This window comes from Rhinolophus hipposideros (assembly GCF_964194185.1).
Source record: "Rhinolophus hipposideros genome assembly, chromosome: 8".
Classification (NCBI taxonomy): domain Eukaryota; kingdom Metazoa; phylum Chordata; class Mammalia; order Chiroptera; family Rhinolophidae; genus Rhinolophus; species Rhinolophus hipposideros.
Genome location: NC_138054.1, coordinates 3323457 through 3342809, shown reverse-complemented (window position 1 = coordinate 3342809; position 19353 = coordinate 3323457). Strand labels below are relative to the sequence as shown.

Sequence of the window (19353 nt, the reverse complement as noted above, 5' to 3'; positions counted from 1 at the left end):
TTCCATTTGCATGAAATATCTTACTCCAACGCTTCACTTTCAGCCTGTGTGTGTCTTTTGATCTGAGGTGAGTCTCTTGTATCCAGCATATACAAGGGTTTTGCTTTCTTATCCAGTCAGCCACCATATGTCTCTTGATTGGAGCATTTAATCCATTTATATTTAAAGTGATTATTGATGGGTACATAGTTATCACCATTTTTAAATTTGTTGTTAGATTGTCTTTCGTCTATTTTCAGAAGTCCTTTTAATATTTCCTGCAATGCTGGCTTGGTGGTAATAAATTCCTTTAGCTTATTCTTTTCTGGGCAGCGCTTTATCTCTCCATCAACTTTAAATGATAGCCTTGCTGGATAAAGCAATCTAGGTTGTAGGCCTTTGTTTTCCATCACTTTGAGTATCTCCTGCCACTCCCTCCTGGCCTTCAATGTTTCTGTAGAAAAGTCATTTGATAGTCTTATGGGAGTTCCCTTGTATGTAACCCTCTGTCTTTCTCTTGCTGCTGTTAGGATTCTCTCGCTGCTTTTAGGATTCTCTCTTTGTCTTTAAGCTTTACCATTTTAACTATAATGTGTCTTGGTGTGGACCTGTTTGGGTTTATCTTGGTTGGAACTCTCTGCACTTCCTGGTCTTGTGTGTTGGTTTCCTTCATCAGGTTAGGGAAGTTTCGGACATTATTACTTCAAATATGTTCTCAATCCCTTGCTTCCTCTCTTCACCTTCTGGTATTCCTATGATGCGCATGTTGTTGCGCTTGATGTTATCCCAGAGGTCTTAAACCATCTTCATTGTTTTTTATTCTTTTTTCTTTCTGTTGTTCTGTTTGGGTGATCTCTGCTAACTTGTCTTCTAAGTCGCTGATTCAATCCTCTGGTTCATCTAACCTGCTGGTATTTGCTTCAAGTGAGTTCTTTATTTCAGTAATTGTGTTCTTTATTTCTAACTGGTTGTTTGTTATGATTTGTCTATCCTACTTTATGTCGTCTCTAAGCTCCTTAACCATTCTTATTATCAGTGTTCTGAACTCTGTCTCTGATAGGTTGGTTACCTCTGTTTCATTTGGTTCCATTTCTGGAGGTTTCTTCTTTTCTTTTATTTGGGACATGTTTCTTTGTTTCCCCATTCTGGCTGATTCTCTGTGTTTGCTTTGATGTATTAGGTAGATCCCCTAGAGTTCTTAATTCTTGCTGGGTTATCTTATGTAGTACGTGTCCTTTATATTTGACTTGCACCACTTTGTTCTTCTCTGTGTGTGCTCCAAAGGAGACTCTTGTGTTGTGTATATTGTCCTGTTAAAGAAGATCTTTAATTGCTTTTCGCTTGTGAGTAGGTGGGGTTAACTCCTAGGCTGATTAGTTGTGAGATTTGGCTCTGCCCACCGCAGGGTGTTCTGCTGCGTGAGGGTTGACCACTTAAATGTGGTATGGCCTCTATGGGCTCTTGTGCCTGTAGATAATTCCCTCTGGGTGTGTCACTTGTAGGTCAAACCCGGTAGTAGTCCGGTTTGGTCTGGAGTTGGCCTCTGGGTGTGTTGAATCTTGTGTCTCTTAAGCTGGGCTCTGGTAGGGCAATTTCAGAACAAAGCAAATCACCAAACACAACAACAACAATAAAGAAAAAATCAAATACATTCACATGTAAAAACAACCGACAACCCACACTTAACACAGGCAAAGATATCAAAGATATAAAGACAAAACAAAACATAAAAACAACAAAAAACAAAAAAATAGAAAAAATAGCAGCGCCAGCCTTGGCTTAAGCCCACCAAGTAATCTCCAGGTTGTACTCTGCTGTACCAAAGAGTCCTTTGTGTATTGTGCAGGCAGAGCCGGTCACCTGGTGCCCAGAGTGACTTTGGGACTGCAGAGTTAGATGCGTGGGGCTAAATCTGGGTGATAGTTTCTACAAAGTCAGTGCAGTTTCTGCCCTCGCCTGCATCTATGCGCACTGAGAATAGCACCACCAGCCCTGTGTGCAGTTCTCTTGAGTCTTGGGGCACTTCTTCTGTTTGTATGTGTGTGTGTGTGTGTGTGTGTGTGTGTGTGTGTGTGTGTGTGTGGCAGGCGGGAGATTTCTGAGCTGCTGAAAGCCCAGAGCTGAGTTTGCCGCCTACTGCTGATCCCTGGGTGTGCCTCCCCAGTTGTAATTGCCCCGCCCTAGGCAGGCCAGAAAAGTGGTGGCTGAGGGTGGAGGAGTCTCTTTTCTTGTAGCCCAGCAAAAATCACACTCTTCCCAGCCTCTTCCCTGGGTCAGAGTTGTACGCCAGTCTTCCCAGAACCTGAGATACCAAGGTTCCTCTGTAATCTGACACTACTCAGTTCAGGGGCCAGTTTAAATCTCTGGAAGGGTGGGGTAGGATTGGAAGAGCGGGGGGGGGGGGGGGGTTGGGGGGGAAAGGCCCAGGTATGGAGTTTGCGGCCTTTGTCCGACCTAGGGCCCAACTGGCTGCCCCTCGCCAGGAGAGATCAGTTGTTGGATGCAGGGAAAGAGCCCACCTCCTGGCTTTTGTGTTCTCTGTTCCATCCTGGGATCCCCTGCGTCTCTGCAGCTGTGGATGCAGGGCACGTTTCCACGGCCGAAGATGCGGGCCGCGTCTCCACTCTGCTCCCTTCCCTCTTCCCCTGCTTGCCCAATTTGCCCACCTTCAAGTAATCCTTGCACAAGTCACTTAGCTGTTCTGGGTGATGAGCAGAGAGTCCTTTGATGGGTTATAGATGTCCCGTTTGTGGTAAGATCCGGAGAACTCAAAAAGTGCTCCCCGCTGCCGCCATTCCTATGGCATCACCTCCTGTCTTTTTGCAGTATCTTCAGGTGGACCAAAGGCAGAGAAGGCCAATTTAGGAGGTGAAATAGTCTGCGAGTTGATCGCAAACACGGCACTTCAGCCTCCGGCTCGAGGTCTTGGTGGGCCAGGAGCAGACTTGCGCCTCTGCCATTCTAAGGCTAAGAGCTCCCTCCTTCTACAGGCTGTTGGGTCTCCCAGTGTTGGGGGCACCCGATGTCTGAATCACTGCAGGCTTGGGGAGTGTTTAGCACAGTGCTGGGTGTGTCCACATTCATTCTTAGCCTTAATGACTTGTGTTAACCAAAAGGTCACAGCCAACACAAGTCCCCAATCTGGCAGTGGGGGGACGGTAAAAGGAGAAGCTTTACACAGGTAAACAGTTTGCAAACCTGGGAAACATAGATTCCAATGGAAATGAGAAGGTGTACTCCAACATTTTTTATTTGTGTGAATTATCTGGACATTAAAAATAACATAAGCAAATTATCTTAGTATATTTTCACATATTTTGATCAGTTTCTTAGCTGTACCAGTCTCTAATGCTAGTCAATGGTATTTCTGCAAAGAATTTAATTTGGTGTCATTATAATTAATTTTTTTTCCACAAAATTGCTTGCAATCTTCTTCAAAGTGGTGCTGTTATGGTTAACACATTTGAGAGCTTTTTGACTCCTGCAATTGACTTCTTTATAGATCATGCCATTTCAAATTAAGAAAGTGCTCTCTCCCCGAGACCTGAGGCACCTGGTGAGCTCCAAGCAAATTCTGGAAATGCTGGACATTCTCAATTCCAATTATTTTAGTATTGAAATGTATAACTATTTGGTATTGAAATGTATAAATATTTCTAGTTATTTTGGTATTAAAATATGTAAATGTTCTTACCTGTCCCTGCTTCTCACAAACTTGGCGCTGCCATGAGCTTCAAAATCATCATGTCTAATCTCATCAGGCCCTTTATATGTCAGTGTGACACAGGCCCAGAACTTTCCTGGAATCTGACCTCCATAATTCCCTACATCTTCTTTTATCTGACTTTAATTCTCATTCTTTTAAACTCCTTAGACCTTTCCCATGTTCTCTCCAGAACAGCACTGTGCAAGAGAATAAAAGACTATCAATGGAGTCATACATGTAATTTCAAATTATCTAGAATCCACACTTAAAAAAGTAAAAAGAAACAGGTGAAATTACTTTTAATATATTTTAATTTTATATACTTAAAATATTATCTTTTCAATATATAATCAGTATAGAAATTACTGAAATGCTTTATATTCTCTCTCTTTTTTTGTACTAAGGCCTTAAAATTCAGTGTGTATCTTACCTTATAGCTCATCTCAAGTGCTCAATGACCCTATGTGGCTAAGGGTACCCTATTGGACATGACAGAGCAGCAAGCACCATCTGGGACCTTGTTAGAAATACGAATCCCCAAGAATTCTTGAATTGGAATCTGCATTTTTTTAAATTAAAGTTTATTGGGGTGATAATTGTTAGCAAAGTTACATAGATTCCAGGTGTACAATTCTGTATTACATCATCTATAAAACCCATTGTGTGTTCACCACCCAGAGTCAGTTCTCCTTCCATCACCATATATTTGGCCCCTTTACCCTCATCTACCACCCCTCTCCCCCCTTACCCTCTGGGAATCTGCATTTTAACAAGCCCCCAGAAAGTGACATGTCTGCACATTATAGTTTCTGAAGTTCTGCTCTGGAAGACACAGTCATCCTCAGTAAAACCTCCATACCCTTCACACATCACTTGGCCTGAACATTTTCTCACCGCTTGGCCTTATTGAAACTTGACCTCCATCTGTGAGCACTGCTTCCCCTGCACCTTTCTCAGGTGGTACCTCTTTTCTCTGCCACACCCTTGTACCAGTGGGCCTACAGGTGAGGTGGATTCCTCCTCCTTGTTATTTGTCCCTGTGGGCCATTCTTTGTCCCTCACAGCTTTGAATCTCATGTTGACAGGTTATGTCATCTACTTGCTGTCATTGTTGCTGTCACTGACTGAACCCCCAGGTCACTCCTGTCTCTCTGTCGCTCCTCCATGACTTGGTGATTTCGGTATCCAATGATCCATCCAATTCCCTGGCTCTCTCATTTCCCTCCTCTTCTCCAAAGGGCTTGCCTTTCATTCTTCCTCAAACACTTACCCCATGATTAGACCTTAGACCTTCTCATTGTACAAAACTGCACCTGCACCATAATCTCAGTTTCAAGAAACTACTGTCCAGCCACTTTTCCCTATTTTCTTTCTCTCCTGTTGTAGCACTTACAGTCCTTCTACATCACTGGGACCCACAATACATTGATTAACCCACCAATTGCTCGCCCTCACCCCTTATTTCCTCCCGCCTATCCTTATTGCGGTTAATTCCATGGCTCCTTCTTATCAGCACATTATTCCACACACTACCCCCCTCCTTGTTTGGTCATATCCTTTTGCCAGAATCCCAGTCCTAGTTAAATCCAACTCTCTACCTAGGCCATGCACTTGAACATAACCCAAGAAAAACTCATAATTCTGTGGACTGGTCTTTCTTTAAGCACACGTAACTCATCGAGTGATCCCGTAGTGTTGCCAAGAGATTTCTCTAGTATATTCACGCTTCTCCCTTCCTGAATGACCCTCACACCCTCTCCACAAGTTTCCAACACCTCTGTTCCAGCATCACTCTTAGTCAGTGACCTTACTTTCTATTTAACTAAGAAAATGGAAGCAAACAAAAAGTCCTCACTGCCAAACCGTCTATGTCAATCCGTGCGCACATCCTGTGCCGTTACTGTGGATTAGCCGTCCGAGATCCGAGCTAAGGCCGGCCCATGCCTGTTTGCTCACCACATGTCATCCCTCTTGTCTACTTGGACACCACTTCAGCAGATCTCCCCTTCTCTCGCCCACGTCACTAGGTGCTTCCTAGCTGGATCGTTCCTACACACTACAAATGCGCGATTATTTTACATCACCCTGTCTTCTTCTAGCCTTTGTTTTATTTCTCTCCTTCCCTTGACAGCAAAACTATTCAGAACTCTACCTTTGCTGTTTTCAATTCCTCTCCCATTGTTTTCTCTTTAGCTCACTCCAAGCACCATTTCGCTGAAACTGTGTATGCCAAGGTCACTAATCACCACCCTGTCACTAAATCCAAGGGCCTGTTCTCAGTCTTTATCTGACTTAAATAACTAGGAGCTTTAGAAATGGTGGATCACTCCTTACTTAAAATACTTTTTTTTTCTTGGCTTCCAGAACACCACATTTTACTGATTTTTCCTACCGGTTATTTCTCATTTCTCCAATTTGTTAATGTTGGAAGACCTCAGGTCTCAGACTTCAGACAACTCTTTTCTATCTACACTTGTTCTCTTTACATGTTATCTATATGCTGACTGACTACTATCATCTTGTATCTCCAGCAGGTTTGTCTCCCCTGAACCCCAAAATTAAATATCCTACATTTCCTTCAATAGCTTCATTCAGATACCTAAGGACATCTCAGACTTAACATGTCCAAACTGACCTCTTGTCTGCCATCTAAGTTTGTTCCCTCCCACGGCCTTCTCCAGCTCAATTAATAGCATTCTTCCATTAATAGTCTATCCTTCCATTTGCGCAAGCCAAAGCCTTGAGGTGATCTTTGACTTACTTCTTTCTCACCCCCCCCCTTTACTTCTAATCCTTTAGTAAATTCTGATTACTATACATTTAAGATATATCCAGGTACAGTTTCTTATCATCTCCACTTGGTCCATCTTGGTTACCATCTTGGTCCAAGTCAACATTGTCCTGTCTTGCCTGATCTATTTAAATAGTCTCCTAACTGTTCTTCCCTCAGTAACTGTACTTTTCTCTCAGTCAGTTTATTCTCAACACAGCCAAAATGACTATTTAAATATGTAAGGCAGCTAATTTACTCTTCTACTCAAATGTTCCAATGGCTTCTTTTCTCACTTGGAGTAAAAAGGAAACTCACAGATTGGCTACAGTCCTCTACCTGACTGTGTTAGTTATCTATTGCAGCATAACAAAGAACCCCCAAACCTGGCAGCACAAAACAACATTTTAAATAAGTATTTATTATCGCACAATTTGGTAGTGCAGGAATCTGGGAACATCTTGGCTGAGTAATTCTGGCTCAAGGTATCTCAGGATGTTGCAGTCAAGTTATTGGCCAGGGTTGAAGTCATCTCATGCCTCTATTAGAGCTGAAGGATCCCCTTCCAAGCCCACTCATGTCATTGTTGGCAGGCTTTAGTTCCTGGTAAAATGCTGGACTAAGGGCCTTAGCTCTTTGCCATGCCATGTGGTCCTCTCCATAGGGGCTGCTCCCAAAATGGAAGCTGCAGTGTAAGTGATTCAAGACAGAGAGAGACAGGGACAGAGAAATAGAGGGACAGAGAGATAGGATGTGCAAGATAGAAGCCACAGTCTCAGAAGTCACATCCTATTTGTGAAGCCATTTTCTATTTGTTACAGGGGGGAATCCCAAGAGTTGGGGATCACTATGGCCACCTGGGAGACTGCCCACCACAATGATCATACTCCCTTTTCTTTCATCAGCTCACAATGCTCCAGTCTCTCTGGCTTCTTTTCTGTTCTCTGTGGAAGCAAAAGATGCAATCAACTCAGAGCTGATTTTCCTTTGTTTTCCCTTTCCCTTGAGCATTTTCAATGCGGGTATCCTTATGGCTTCCTCCTTTATTCCTTTTGATTCCTGTTGTAATGTAACCTTCAGAGTGAGACGCACAATTTAGAATCACGGAATTCTATCCTAACCTCCTTACGCCATCTGTCCCCTTCTCAGCTCTAGTTTTCTCATTGTTACCTAACATGTTATTGTACTTACTTATTTTGCTTATTTTCTAACTCCTTTGACTACAGCAACATCCTCTTAGGCCTTTAATCTTGAATTCCTTCTATAACCAAATGAGTATGCTATTAAAAAGGCAAATCTGACAATTATTGCCTCACATCCTAAAACTCTTCAGTAACACTTGCTAGCCTGACACAATGGTCTTCTTTGGTGGGATAAGACCAACCTAGAGTTGGCACTGACCTGTAGAAGAACACTTAGAAATGAAGGGGCTATGTAGCAGATAATGTTGGTTCTCTGCTTCTATGTTTTGGGACTTCATATTCCAGTGTGCTCCAGACCTTTCAACTCCATCTATTTTAAAGAAATAGTCCAGATCCCTGAACATACCAGCAGCCTTCAAACAAAACTGACAGAAACACCTCTGCTCCCTTGCCCTGGTAAAATAACTATGAGGTGCTCTTCTGTATTATTTCCAAGTTTTCCTACAGGATTAGGTTCAGTCACCCCCCAGCAGTAGCTAGCTTGATAACACACTCTTTATCATTTGCCTTCCATTCTTTATACCACTTTCTCACTCCCCTACTGGTGTTTCCTGCACCTCCCAAATAAACCACTTGTTTTCAAATTTTGTCTCTATATCTGCTTAAGGGAGAATCCTAACCAAAAAGGTATTGGAACTGTCACACAAAGGGAATCAGGAGGCCAGGTAGCTAAATGCCTTGCAGTACATGGGCCAGCACAACCCATGATTAATTCTTTCTTCCAAAACGTCACTAATACAGTCTGGCTCCTTATTATGGCAAATAAGACCCATCACTATTTATTTTCAACTTTCCTCTCCAGTCTCATTTTCAACTTTCCTTGTTAGGTTCAATCCTTTGTTTTACCGTTGGATACGATTTTTGTTTGTTTGTTTTTACATCCTAATTCTGTCAATCCAGATGAATTTTAGAGTGGCAAAAAGGATAAAAAATCATTTGCACTTACCGAGTATAATTCCTAGATTTATTCCTGAGACTGGTCCTCCAGGTCTACCCTGGTGATCCATATGGGGTCTCTGAAAGAATCTTAACATCTAAGGATCCTTAAAGAAGCCATTGGATCTAGCAATACCTCTCAACTAGACTTTCACAGTTGCTCTAGCATGGAACACAATTAATCTAGTTTTGTACATCATGCGTTTTCCAGTGGCAGAAAAGTTTCACTATTAGGTTCATTATGATTGTGGAGTTACGGCTAATTGCTGATTCACTAAACCAAGTTACGTTATTCTTCACCAATGTTTAGTTTCATTTAATTTCGTTTCATTACTGGAAGGTTAGGTAATAGAATGGTGCCCATGGCTTTATTTCACCTAATCAAACTTGATGATCTTTTAACACCTCCTAAGTCAGAATTTTCCCACCTTGATTTATGATAAGCATAGAGTAAGAATTAGAGACATGAAGAGTGTCTTGAGTTTTAACTCATTCCATTTCCTATTCTCCTATTAACCCTCCAGGATAGAGAGTTGTCTTACTTCCCATCAAAGACCTGTAATTATTCATGTTACATTGCTTTCTTTAGACACTCACTCTTGCAGCTAACCCAGTAGTAACAGCTAGTTATTACAGTACCTGGTATGCAGCAGACACTTATAAAGATTTTCTGAGTGAAGGCTGACTAAATAAAATGTTCAATCAAAATTCAAATTTAAGTCCTTTTGCCTTTGTTGGACTTCAGCAAGAAGAAACTGCTCAATATTTTTGTCAAAGCCCTTTATTGGACTTGAAGTGAAAACTACTAAAGGACTCTCTTCTCTTGACAAAATGACTTTTTAAAACTTTTAATAAAAATACTTGTTTTGTTTTTAATTTTTATGATAATTCTGGTTACTAGTCTTTGTATTTTATGCAGGAGGGAATACAATAAGCTGAAAAGGCTGCCACAAATAGAGTGAGGAAGAAGGAAGGAGACCATTCCTGACCTTAAATGTCATAATCTAAATGGATTAATTTTTAAGCTACACCCACCCCCCCACCCCAAATACTAATAGTTAGAAGAACAGCACTGTCTGTTTCTCATCAAGGTTCAATTTAGTAAACATTGATTTAACATCTTTCCAGCGTGTCCAGGGCATGTTCAAAGAAGTAAAATGCACAGCCCTGCTTCTGAGAAGCTGGCAGCTTCGGAGCTCTTCTTTCTCAATAACTTTTTAATTCATTAAGAACTCTGTTTTGATTTAGTATAATCCAAGAAGGCTTTTGCAGGAAACACTAATTTCTAGTGTTTACATGCCTTAGAGCTTTGAATCAAGAGGAGAGACAGACAGGGAGGTGTGACATTTTTTTTTAACTAAGAGTTTCCATTCCCTTTAAATTTCCATTTTGCTATTTCGTGTTTTCTTTTCCTAAATATTATCAAAGGCTTATGCTGGATTCCAAAGAAGTTCATATAAACTTTGCATATGTAAATGGCATTCCTAGCATAGCAGAGTGAGTAAGTGGTTTATAACATTTTCCTTTTACTTACTCTCCTTTTATACTCCATGAATTAACCTTTCGTGTGACTTTTTCAGAAATTTTAAAAAGACAGACTACAGCTTTTTACAAGTTGTAATTACGATTCTTAGGTGACACATTAAAAGGTTCTGAACAAAATTCCATTGTGGGATGTGGGAGGTTCTAACACCAGCTGAGTGTCGCAAAATTCAACTTAATTCTGGCACTACCCAGAGATAACCTCAGATTCCACAGGTTAAGAGCTCAGTCCCACAAGACTGCCCTCCATTTCAGATGCCAATGACAAGCCCAGGTTGTTACCTATGATTCTGACCAGCCAGCTATAGATTGGGAGTTACCACAATCCCCTCCTTTGGTTCAATTAATTGTCTAGCATGGCTCACAAAACTCAGAGAATCGATTTACTCACTGGATTAGTAAATGATCACAGGGCAGTTGCATGTTCATATCACAGGTGATGTCGAAAAAATTCAAAAAGAGTTTGGAGGCTTTGCTAGAAAGCCTAGATTTGCTAAATTCTTTCATAATCCCTTGACATTTTTTTGCCTCCTATCCATACACATGCACACACACACACACACACACACACACGCACACGCATGTCTGACAATGAAGTTCGCGGACTCATCCTAGAAAAAGTGCTACATATGTCATTGCTGAATATCATTACAGTCATCTTCAAAGTACTTCCCTTGGGAAGCTATGAACCACTGCCCTTCAACGCAATTTTGGAACTCTTTTTCTGGAATGGCCATCAGAGTTGTCATCATACTACCCTTGATGTCATGAATGTCATCAAAATGTCTTCCTTTCAATATTTCCTTTATCTTCAGCTAAAGAAAGAAGTCATTGGGGGCCAGATCAGGTGAGTAGGGAGGGTGTTCCAATACAGTTATTTGTTTACTGGCTAAAACCTCCCTCACAGACAGTGCCGTGTGAGCTGGTGCATTGTGATGTAAGGCCCATGAATTGTTGGCGAAAAGTTCTTGTCGTCTAAGTTTTACACACAGCTTTTTGAGCAATTCCAAATAGTAAACTTGGTTATCTGTTTGTCCAGTTGGTACAAATTCATAATGAATAATTCCTCTGATATAAAAAAAAGTTTAGTAACATCTTTGCAACAAGTTCGCGAATTTAATTGTCAGACCTTGTCTCTGTGTGTGTGTGTGTGTGTGTGTGTGTGTGTGTGTGTGTGTGACATTTTTGTCAATGTATGAACACTGAAACCAACAGAAAGTTTTATAAGGGTTTATTAGAGTTTATTTTAGCCAAATTGAGGACATGCCTGGAATCAAGATCTCAATGGATTAAGAAAATGCTGCAGATCATGGCAATTTTGTGATTCTTTTTATACGTTTGGAATCAAAGGAGGAAACATGAAATCCATTGGTGGTAGATTAAGGAGATGAAAGAAAGAAAGGAGGGGAAATCTCTATGACCGAATAAAAAAGTAAAATGAAGAGACACTTACTTCTTTTACATTGGTGGGTACAGGATAGTTTACATTTACAGTAAGCAGGGATGTTATACAAGCAGCAATATCATGTACTCTCTTGAGGATGGTTACCCTTCTTAGGGATCTGGAAAAGAGGACTGTGCTGGTATTTCAAAGGTATGTTAACCTAGATGCACAAGAACAGTGGACAGGTCTTGCTTAAGGAGAAGATAAACCTTTGACTAAGAAAGTTATAGGACTGAGGCATGACTACCCATATGACCTGTGCAAGTAGGGATTTATGATCAGATTATCCTTACTTTCAGTCATTAAGCCTGTTAGATTTACTTCCCAGCCCCTTTTTCATTCATACTTTCATATATATGAATATATAAAGAAGAACAGGTTATAGTGAAACACTATACTGTGAAGAAAAAATTAACATATAGAAATTGATGATTTCTTATTTTCCCATTTTTTTTATCTTTCTAATTGTTTTTATGACTCAAAAAACTTCATTTTTTTATTTAGCTTTCTGACTGTGCTTTTGCCTTCAACTCTTTCACAATTTTCTGCTCCTCTATAAGGACAGCACGCTTGATCCTGTCACAGAGATATTTAGCACACATGGGTTTACTATAGGCCCTGTTGACATGTTATTTTGTTTGTTTGTTTTAGACAAGCTCATTTGAACTTTAGGTTTCACAGCACGAACTCCATGAAGTCGGCCTGGGCACACACCACATGTAGATTTTTGTGCTTTCCCAACCTTCTTGGTATAAAGGTAAATAATTCTATTACCAAGGGTTCAGGATAGCCTATTTTTATTAGAATCTCTATTGTAGGACAGCCTCTAATGGTATGTCAGATGCTGGACCATTCTGAATGCCTATAGACACCGTCCCTAGAAGAGGAAAAGGAAAGGCTTGTTTTCCTATTTTCAGGGTTTCCTATTTTCTAGCAATAAACTATTAGGAACTATTGGGAAAAATGAATTCCTATGCATGATAACAATATAAATTATAAAACCTTGGCATAAATCTAATAAGAAAAGTATTTGAGTTATGTGACAAAAACCATAAAAGTTTAAATTCTAAAGAGTAGGAAATGATCCTATAAAGATATAAATATTTTTACATTAATCTGTAAATTTAATTTTAGTCTCCCCCCAAAATTTTATTGGAAAGAATTTGACAAGATGATTTTGATAATTTTTAGAAAGAGAAAATGTAAATGAATAGGGAAGAAATTTTGAAAATGAAGAATCATAAAGAGGAAAATATTACAACAAATATAAAGTACTCAATAACACTTTATGGTTACAGAGTTTGTATTGAAAAAAAGGAAGAGATAATTAAATCAACAAAACAAATGAGATTCTAGTATAAGATTCATGTATAAAATGTAACAGGATCCAATAAAGAAAAAATGGACAAATTAATAGATGGCTTTATGATAATTGGCTATCTACTTGGGAAAAATATTTTTTATTATATTTTACATAGAAATACAAATACAAAATTTGTGTATGAAAAAGGGGTTCTACGGAAAGTAACCTCACATTGTGATCTGGTCATAAATTCCTAACTGGGCAGGTCATGGTGAGTAGTCATGCCCCAGGCATACCACTTTTTCAGGTTTATCTTTGCCTTAAGCAAGCCCTGCCCATTGTTTTTGTGCATCTAGGATTAACACACCTTTGAAATAAGCATAACCACTGTCAAGAGAGTACACAATCTTGTTTACTGTCTTGTAATCCAATCCCCACCTTGCATTCTCCCACTTTTATCTAACCTTCCTCACTTTCCCTCTCTAATCAATAAATGCATAAAAGAAACTGCAAAATTGTTGTTCTCTGGAGCATTTCACATCTTGCTTGCCAGTTATTGTCATCAGTTTTGGCTCAAATAAACTCTTATAAAAATTCTCTACACGTTCAGACGTTTATTATGTTGACAAATATAATAGGAGAATAGTTCTATACTTTTTTTGCGGGAACATATTCCTAAGCAAGTTACTAATGAACTATTGGCATCACAAAAGAGGAGAGCCTAAGGGTAGATTTGGGAATTCTGGATTTAGATAGAGAGGTGATTAGATGAGAAGGAAGGAGAATGTAAAAAGAATCTGGGTTAACTTTTCTGAGGAAATGGAATTATCTTGGGTGGCCAGGGCAATCACGTGGCAGAGAATAAAGTCTTTCTTTTCCAGAACTTATAACTTGGCAGCCATTGGGTGAAACACCGCTTGTATTGTTTCATTATTTATCAAGACTCTAAAAGGTAGGAAGTATTTCTACTTTCTAGAAAAGGAATTTGGCTCAAGGGAAGTTAAGTAAATTGTTTAACAATTCCTTAGAAATAATGGCAGGGCTAGGGATAAAATTGAACTCTGTGTGACAGCAATGTCCATGCTCTTTCCATTCCCCAAAGTAATCCTACTCTAAGTCAACAATTATTGCATGCCTACCATATGCCAGATATGGACCAGAGGGTATGTTTCAATAGATGCTGCTAAACTGCCTTCAACAAAAGGAATAGTAGTTTGCATTTCCACTTACAGTGCATAAAAGCTCATTCTATAAACTGAATAGCCAACCTGGAATACTTCAAAATTGTATGGTATAAATGGTAACTTGTTTTAATTTGCATTAAGTTGAACACGTTTTCAAATGGTTGTTTTACCATTTTAATTTATTTTTCTCTAAATTGGTTTGTCATACATTGAATTGTGTACCCCCAAAATTTATGTTCAAGTCCGAACTTCAGGAATGTGAATGTGACCTCATTTGGAAACAGGATCTTTGCAAATGTAATAAAGTTAAGATGAGCTCACACTGGACTAGTGTGGGCCCTAATCCAATGTGACAGGTGTCCTTATACAAAGAAGGACATTTGAACCCAGACGCACATAAGGAGAAATCCTTGTGATGACAGGCAGAAACTGGAGTGATGCATCTCAAAACCAAGAAACACCAAGGATTACTGGCAACTAACAGGAGCTAGGTAGAGTTATGGAAAGATTCTCTCCTGGAGCCTTCAGAGAGAGCATTGCCCAGAGGACTTCAAACCTCCAGAACTGAGAAAGCAGAAATTTGTTTTAAGACACCAATTTTGTGGTACTTCAGTAAGACAGCCCCAGGAGACTAATACACTGTCCCACGAAAGGTCATCTGACACTAATTTGGGGTTTAATAATAATTGGTGGAACAGATGGAGCCCCACCAGGTTTTCTATAATTATGAGCAGAAGAACTGCCCATCAGAGCCCTGCTCAAATTAGTGACTCACAGAATCATGAGCAGTTATGGAAACTCCCTAAAATATAAACTTAGTTCTCCAACATGAAACCAGCCTTAGAAAAGAAGCAAATAGTTAAGGGTTAGATGGAAAAAAACCAAAAAAAAAAAAAAAAAACCCCTAAGGAAACAAAACAACAAACTTGTTTTCTCAGGCCACTTGGACTCAGGAAGGTCAGTTAAAGGAGTGGATTCCCAACCAATGAGCCCCAAAGGCTCCAACTTTCCCTGTCAGTGTGCTGTATGATCATCTGCTTTTAATGGCTACTAAAGTTCTGTGGCTGCCAGCTTCCTTTCTTCACGGCTTGGTGACCTGGAGATGTGTATCAGTAAAAGCTCATCTGAGTTGTAAGTAACAGAATACTCAGTTAAAGTGGTTTAAAAATGAGAAACTTACTGTCTCACATAACAAGAAGCCAAGAGATAAGAGGTTTCAGGATTGGTGACTATAGCTAGCTGCTCATTTTGCCAGAGTTCTGAATTGCTTCCGTACAATTTTTGACTTTCCCTTCAGAATCACAAGATGGCTGCAGCAACTCCAGGTATCATAGCCTCACATAACAACACCCACAGAAAAATGAGTTTTACTTTGCCTACTTCTTTTCAGAAAACCCTTTCCAGAAGTTCTTAGAAGACTCTCTCTTGTTATCGATAGACCCTGAACTCTTAGGTCTTGAGGTATCAAAGGTAATGAATGATGCATTTCCATGGTTTGCTATAGTTATGCAGTTTCAGGGTGACTATACATGTTTGATGTCTGGCTTTATTAAATAACAGTGGATAATGCACCAACATAGCATTGATTGCTCAGTCAAAATTGCTTCTGGATCTGGATGTGGATCTAGGTAATATTCTTACGGGAGATAGTGTTTGAAACCATATAAAGTATTTATGCTGATTTTTTTAGGTCAACATGTTTTAGGTTTTAATACTTATTCTATATAAATGACTCCCCTAATGAGCCATGCCTTCGAGTATTCATGCTGTAGTGTAGTCCCCACACCTTGAACCTGGGCTGGCCTTATGACTTGCTTATTACTAGAATGTGACAGATGTCACACTACATGACTCCTGCATGAGTCTAGATCATATAAAGCCTTGCAGCTTCCATCTGGGACTCTAAAAATGTTTACTCTTGTGAAGGCACCAGGCATGTCATAAGTCTGATTACTCTGAGTCTCCCATACTGTGAGAAAGCCCAAGCTAGCTATACACAGACGCTGCATGGAGAGAGAGAAATGCCCAGCCAGGCTCAAGCATTCCAGCTATCCCAGCCCAGGAATGAAAAATGTGAGCAAAGAAGCCATCTTGGTCTTCTAGCCCAGTCAGGTCTTCAGATGATTCCAGCCCCAGACGCAACTTGACTGCAACCAGAAGAGTGATCCTAATGACAACTTCCCATCTGAGCCCAGTCAACCCACAGAACTATAACCAAAAATAATAATGTTTTTTTAAGCTACCAAATTTTGGGTCCTCCAAAAGTGGGATGTGGTGGACTGACCCTAGGGTCAATAATTTCCACCTCCTAGTATCTATGCTTTTATGGACTCCCCTTCTTTTGAGTGAGGATGGGATCTGTGACTTACTTCTAACCAACAGAATATGGCAAAGGTGATGCGATGCCATTCCTTTGTTAGGTTATGTTATATAAGACTCTCTTAGAATACTGGAGTGAGAGATTCTCCTCACTGGCTTGATGAAGCAAGCAGCCATATTGAGGAAGCCCACAAAGCAAGGAACTGCAGGTGCTCTGGGACTGAGGCTGGACTTTTCTGACAGCCAGTAGAAAGCCAATGTCCTCAGTCATACATTCAGAAGAAAATGAAACCTGTTACAAACATAATGAACTTAGAAGCAGATTCTTCCCTGGTCAATCCCCCAGAGGAGAAAACAGCCCAGCTGACATCTTGGTTGTAGTCATATGAGACCCCGAGCAGAGGACCCAGTGAAGCTGTGCCTAGATGCCTACCCACAGAAACTGTGAGGTAGTAAGTGTGTGTTGTTTTCAGCTGCTAAGTTTGTGGTGATTTGTTAAGCAGCAATAGAAAACTAACGCAAAGGGTGAATGTATTTTGCATGAGAAGGGGATGTGAATTGAGTGGCCAAAGGACGGCCTGAGGTACATAGTTTCCTAAGAGGGCCACTACCAATTCCTCTGTGCACATTTATTGTGTTCCTCACATCAAGAGTTGGAATTTTATTTCCTCCCCTTGACTTTGGGCCGGGCTTACTCAGTGTTTGCTTCCAATAGAATATGATGGAAGTGATGTTCTGAGACTTCATGGCAGTCATAAGGAGTTTTGAAGTTTCTTCCTAGGTCTTGTAGAACCCTTGTTCTTGGTAGTCCTGACTCAATGTGTAAGCTATCTACCATACTGAAAGGACCATATGGAGAGACCACATGGAGAGAGATGCCTGGTTATCTTAGACCCCAGCTGAATCCAGCCTTCCAGCCTTCCCTGTTAAGGCACCAGACTGTGAGTGAAGCCTTTTAAGATTCTTTAGGCCATACTAGCCATCATCTGAATACTACTGAGTGACCCCAGTTGATGTTACAAAGAGCAGAAGAACTGCCCAGCAGAGCCCTGCTCAAATTAGTGACTCACAGAATCATGAGCAGTTTGTTACACAGTAATCAGGCAGAATATGGTTGGGTTTTTCCCAGAAGAGGTAGAGTACTAACTAGGTTAGTATCAACACTAACCTAGGATATCTCCCAAGGGAGTTTGGGGGACAGGTGGGGACTCCCATAGCTGAATAATTTCACCCATCACCTCTCATTGGATAGGGCTGCACCAAATGTCTATGGCAGTGCTTCTCTGACAAGGAGAATACAATTATCATAAGTGCAGACTAATCAGCATTCACCCCTGGTGCTCCTTTCCCTGAATAGTTGCTGAGCACTGCTTATGTTGGGAGTCCAACCATTCTGTCAGCTATAATGATGATCTGCTGCCACAGTCATTGTGCCAGAACACAGCTGATATTGATGTTGTCTCAACTATTTTCACTGCTCAGTGGCAACTGGAGGTTCTGTCCCCAGCCATGCTGACTGCTCTTCAGTGAGGTTCCCAGAGGAGTGGCTTCCTTTTTTAGAGTTTACAGTTCACTTTGAGAACACGGGGCAAATTACCTCAGAGATGCATCTGAAGATTATTTAGGGGCTCCATCTACTATTACATCAAAAGTGAGTCTTCTGAGGTGGGGGGGAAGAGACCCATCACTTCATCTTGAATTTCTCCTCCTGGAGCTCTTCTGGTGGAAACCTTTGATGTGCTCATTTGTGCCTCTCTCCCTTCCTCCTCTCCACTCTGGGTGATCATCTCCCCTTCTCCCCACTTTCTCCTCCACCCCCATTTTTCTCCCCTCCCTCCTAGCTGTGTGTTTCCTCCGTCCACCTTGCCACCTTCCCCTCCAGCAGCAGAAGCAATGGCCACTTTAGTGGATCCTGAGATGGGCAGAGAGCACAGGCTGTGCAGCAGCTCGGGAGTCACCAGCATCTGCCTGCACCCCTACCATCCCTATCACCACCTCTGTATTGCCCAGCTCTAGTACCGTGCCTAGGACAGATACACCACCTGGCCCTGCCTGCTGTCTGCTCTGCATGCACCCTAATGGCGCTTTCCTCTCAGGACTGGTACTTCGCTATAAGAAGAGTGAAAGGAAGTCTGGTTAAGATGGGGCAGTAGGTAAATTCTGTGCTTGCCTCCTCTCACGAAAAAATTACAAGTAAACTACAAAACAACCATCATTGCGAATTGCCTAAAATCTTGTTGAACCAAAGCCCTACAACTAAGGACATGCAGAAGTAGCCACCTTGAGACTGGTAGGAGGGTCAGAGACAAGAAACGGGCTAGTCTCACACCCATGTGTGACCATTAAAAATAGGGAGGGATATCTCAGTTGCAAAGGTCCCCCCCAATGCCAGAGAAGCAAGGGGTCCCAGCCCCACCCTAGCCCAGGGTTCCAGTTCCAGGGAGAGAAGTCTCCATAATTTCTGGTTGTGGAAACCAGCAGATTGTGATTGAGTGAGATGGAGGGCAGCTGGAATCCCAACTGCTTCTCTTAAAGGGACTGTGCACAGACTTACCCACCAATGTAATTACTTGCTCTGAGCTCCAGGGCTGGGGAAGTAGCTGGAAAGGATGCAGGGACATATGGGGTGGAACTGAGTTGTCTGGCTTGGGATAGGGACTGGAGGCACAGCTTTCTCTGAGACAGAGGAGCTCGTGGAAGCCATTGTTTCTTGTTGAGCCCTCCTGCTTCCCAGCATGCAGAAGCAAGCAGCTGCCATATATGAATCTCCATCAAGTTGGCTAACACTGTTCATTTGCCATGTCCTCTTGATTCCAGACCCTGCCCCACCCAACTTTCGGGCACACACAAGCTGCTTCCACTGGCTTTTTCATACAAACTGCCTACCTTAGCTCATGCTGCAGATTTTCCTAGGGTCTCAAAGTTTCATAGAACCCAAACAAACAGCATCTGGATTAAGCATGTCCTG

General features: G+C 41.2%; 1 pseudogene across 1 annotated transcript; it reads right to left on the bottom strand.

The window, feature by feature from the left end:
* Nucleotides 1-12079: 12079 nt before the first annotated feature.
* Nucleotides 12080-12432, bottom strand: LOC308500945 (large ribosomal subunit protein eL34-like; annotated as a pseudogene). Its single transcript has one exon. The product of its transcript is annotated as a large ribosomal subunit protein eL34-like (transcript).
* Nucleotides 12433-19353: the final 6921 nt, after the last annotated feature.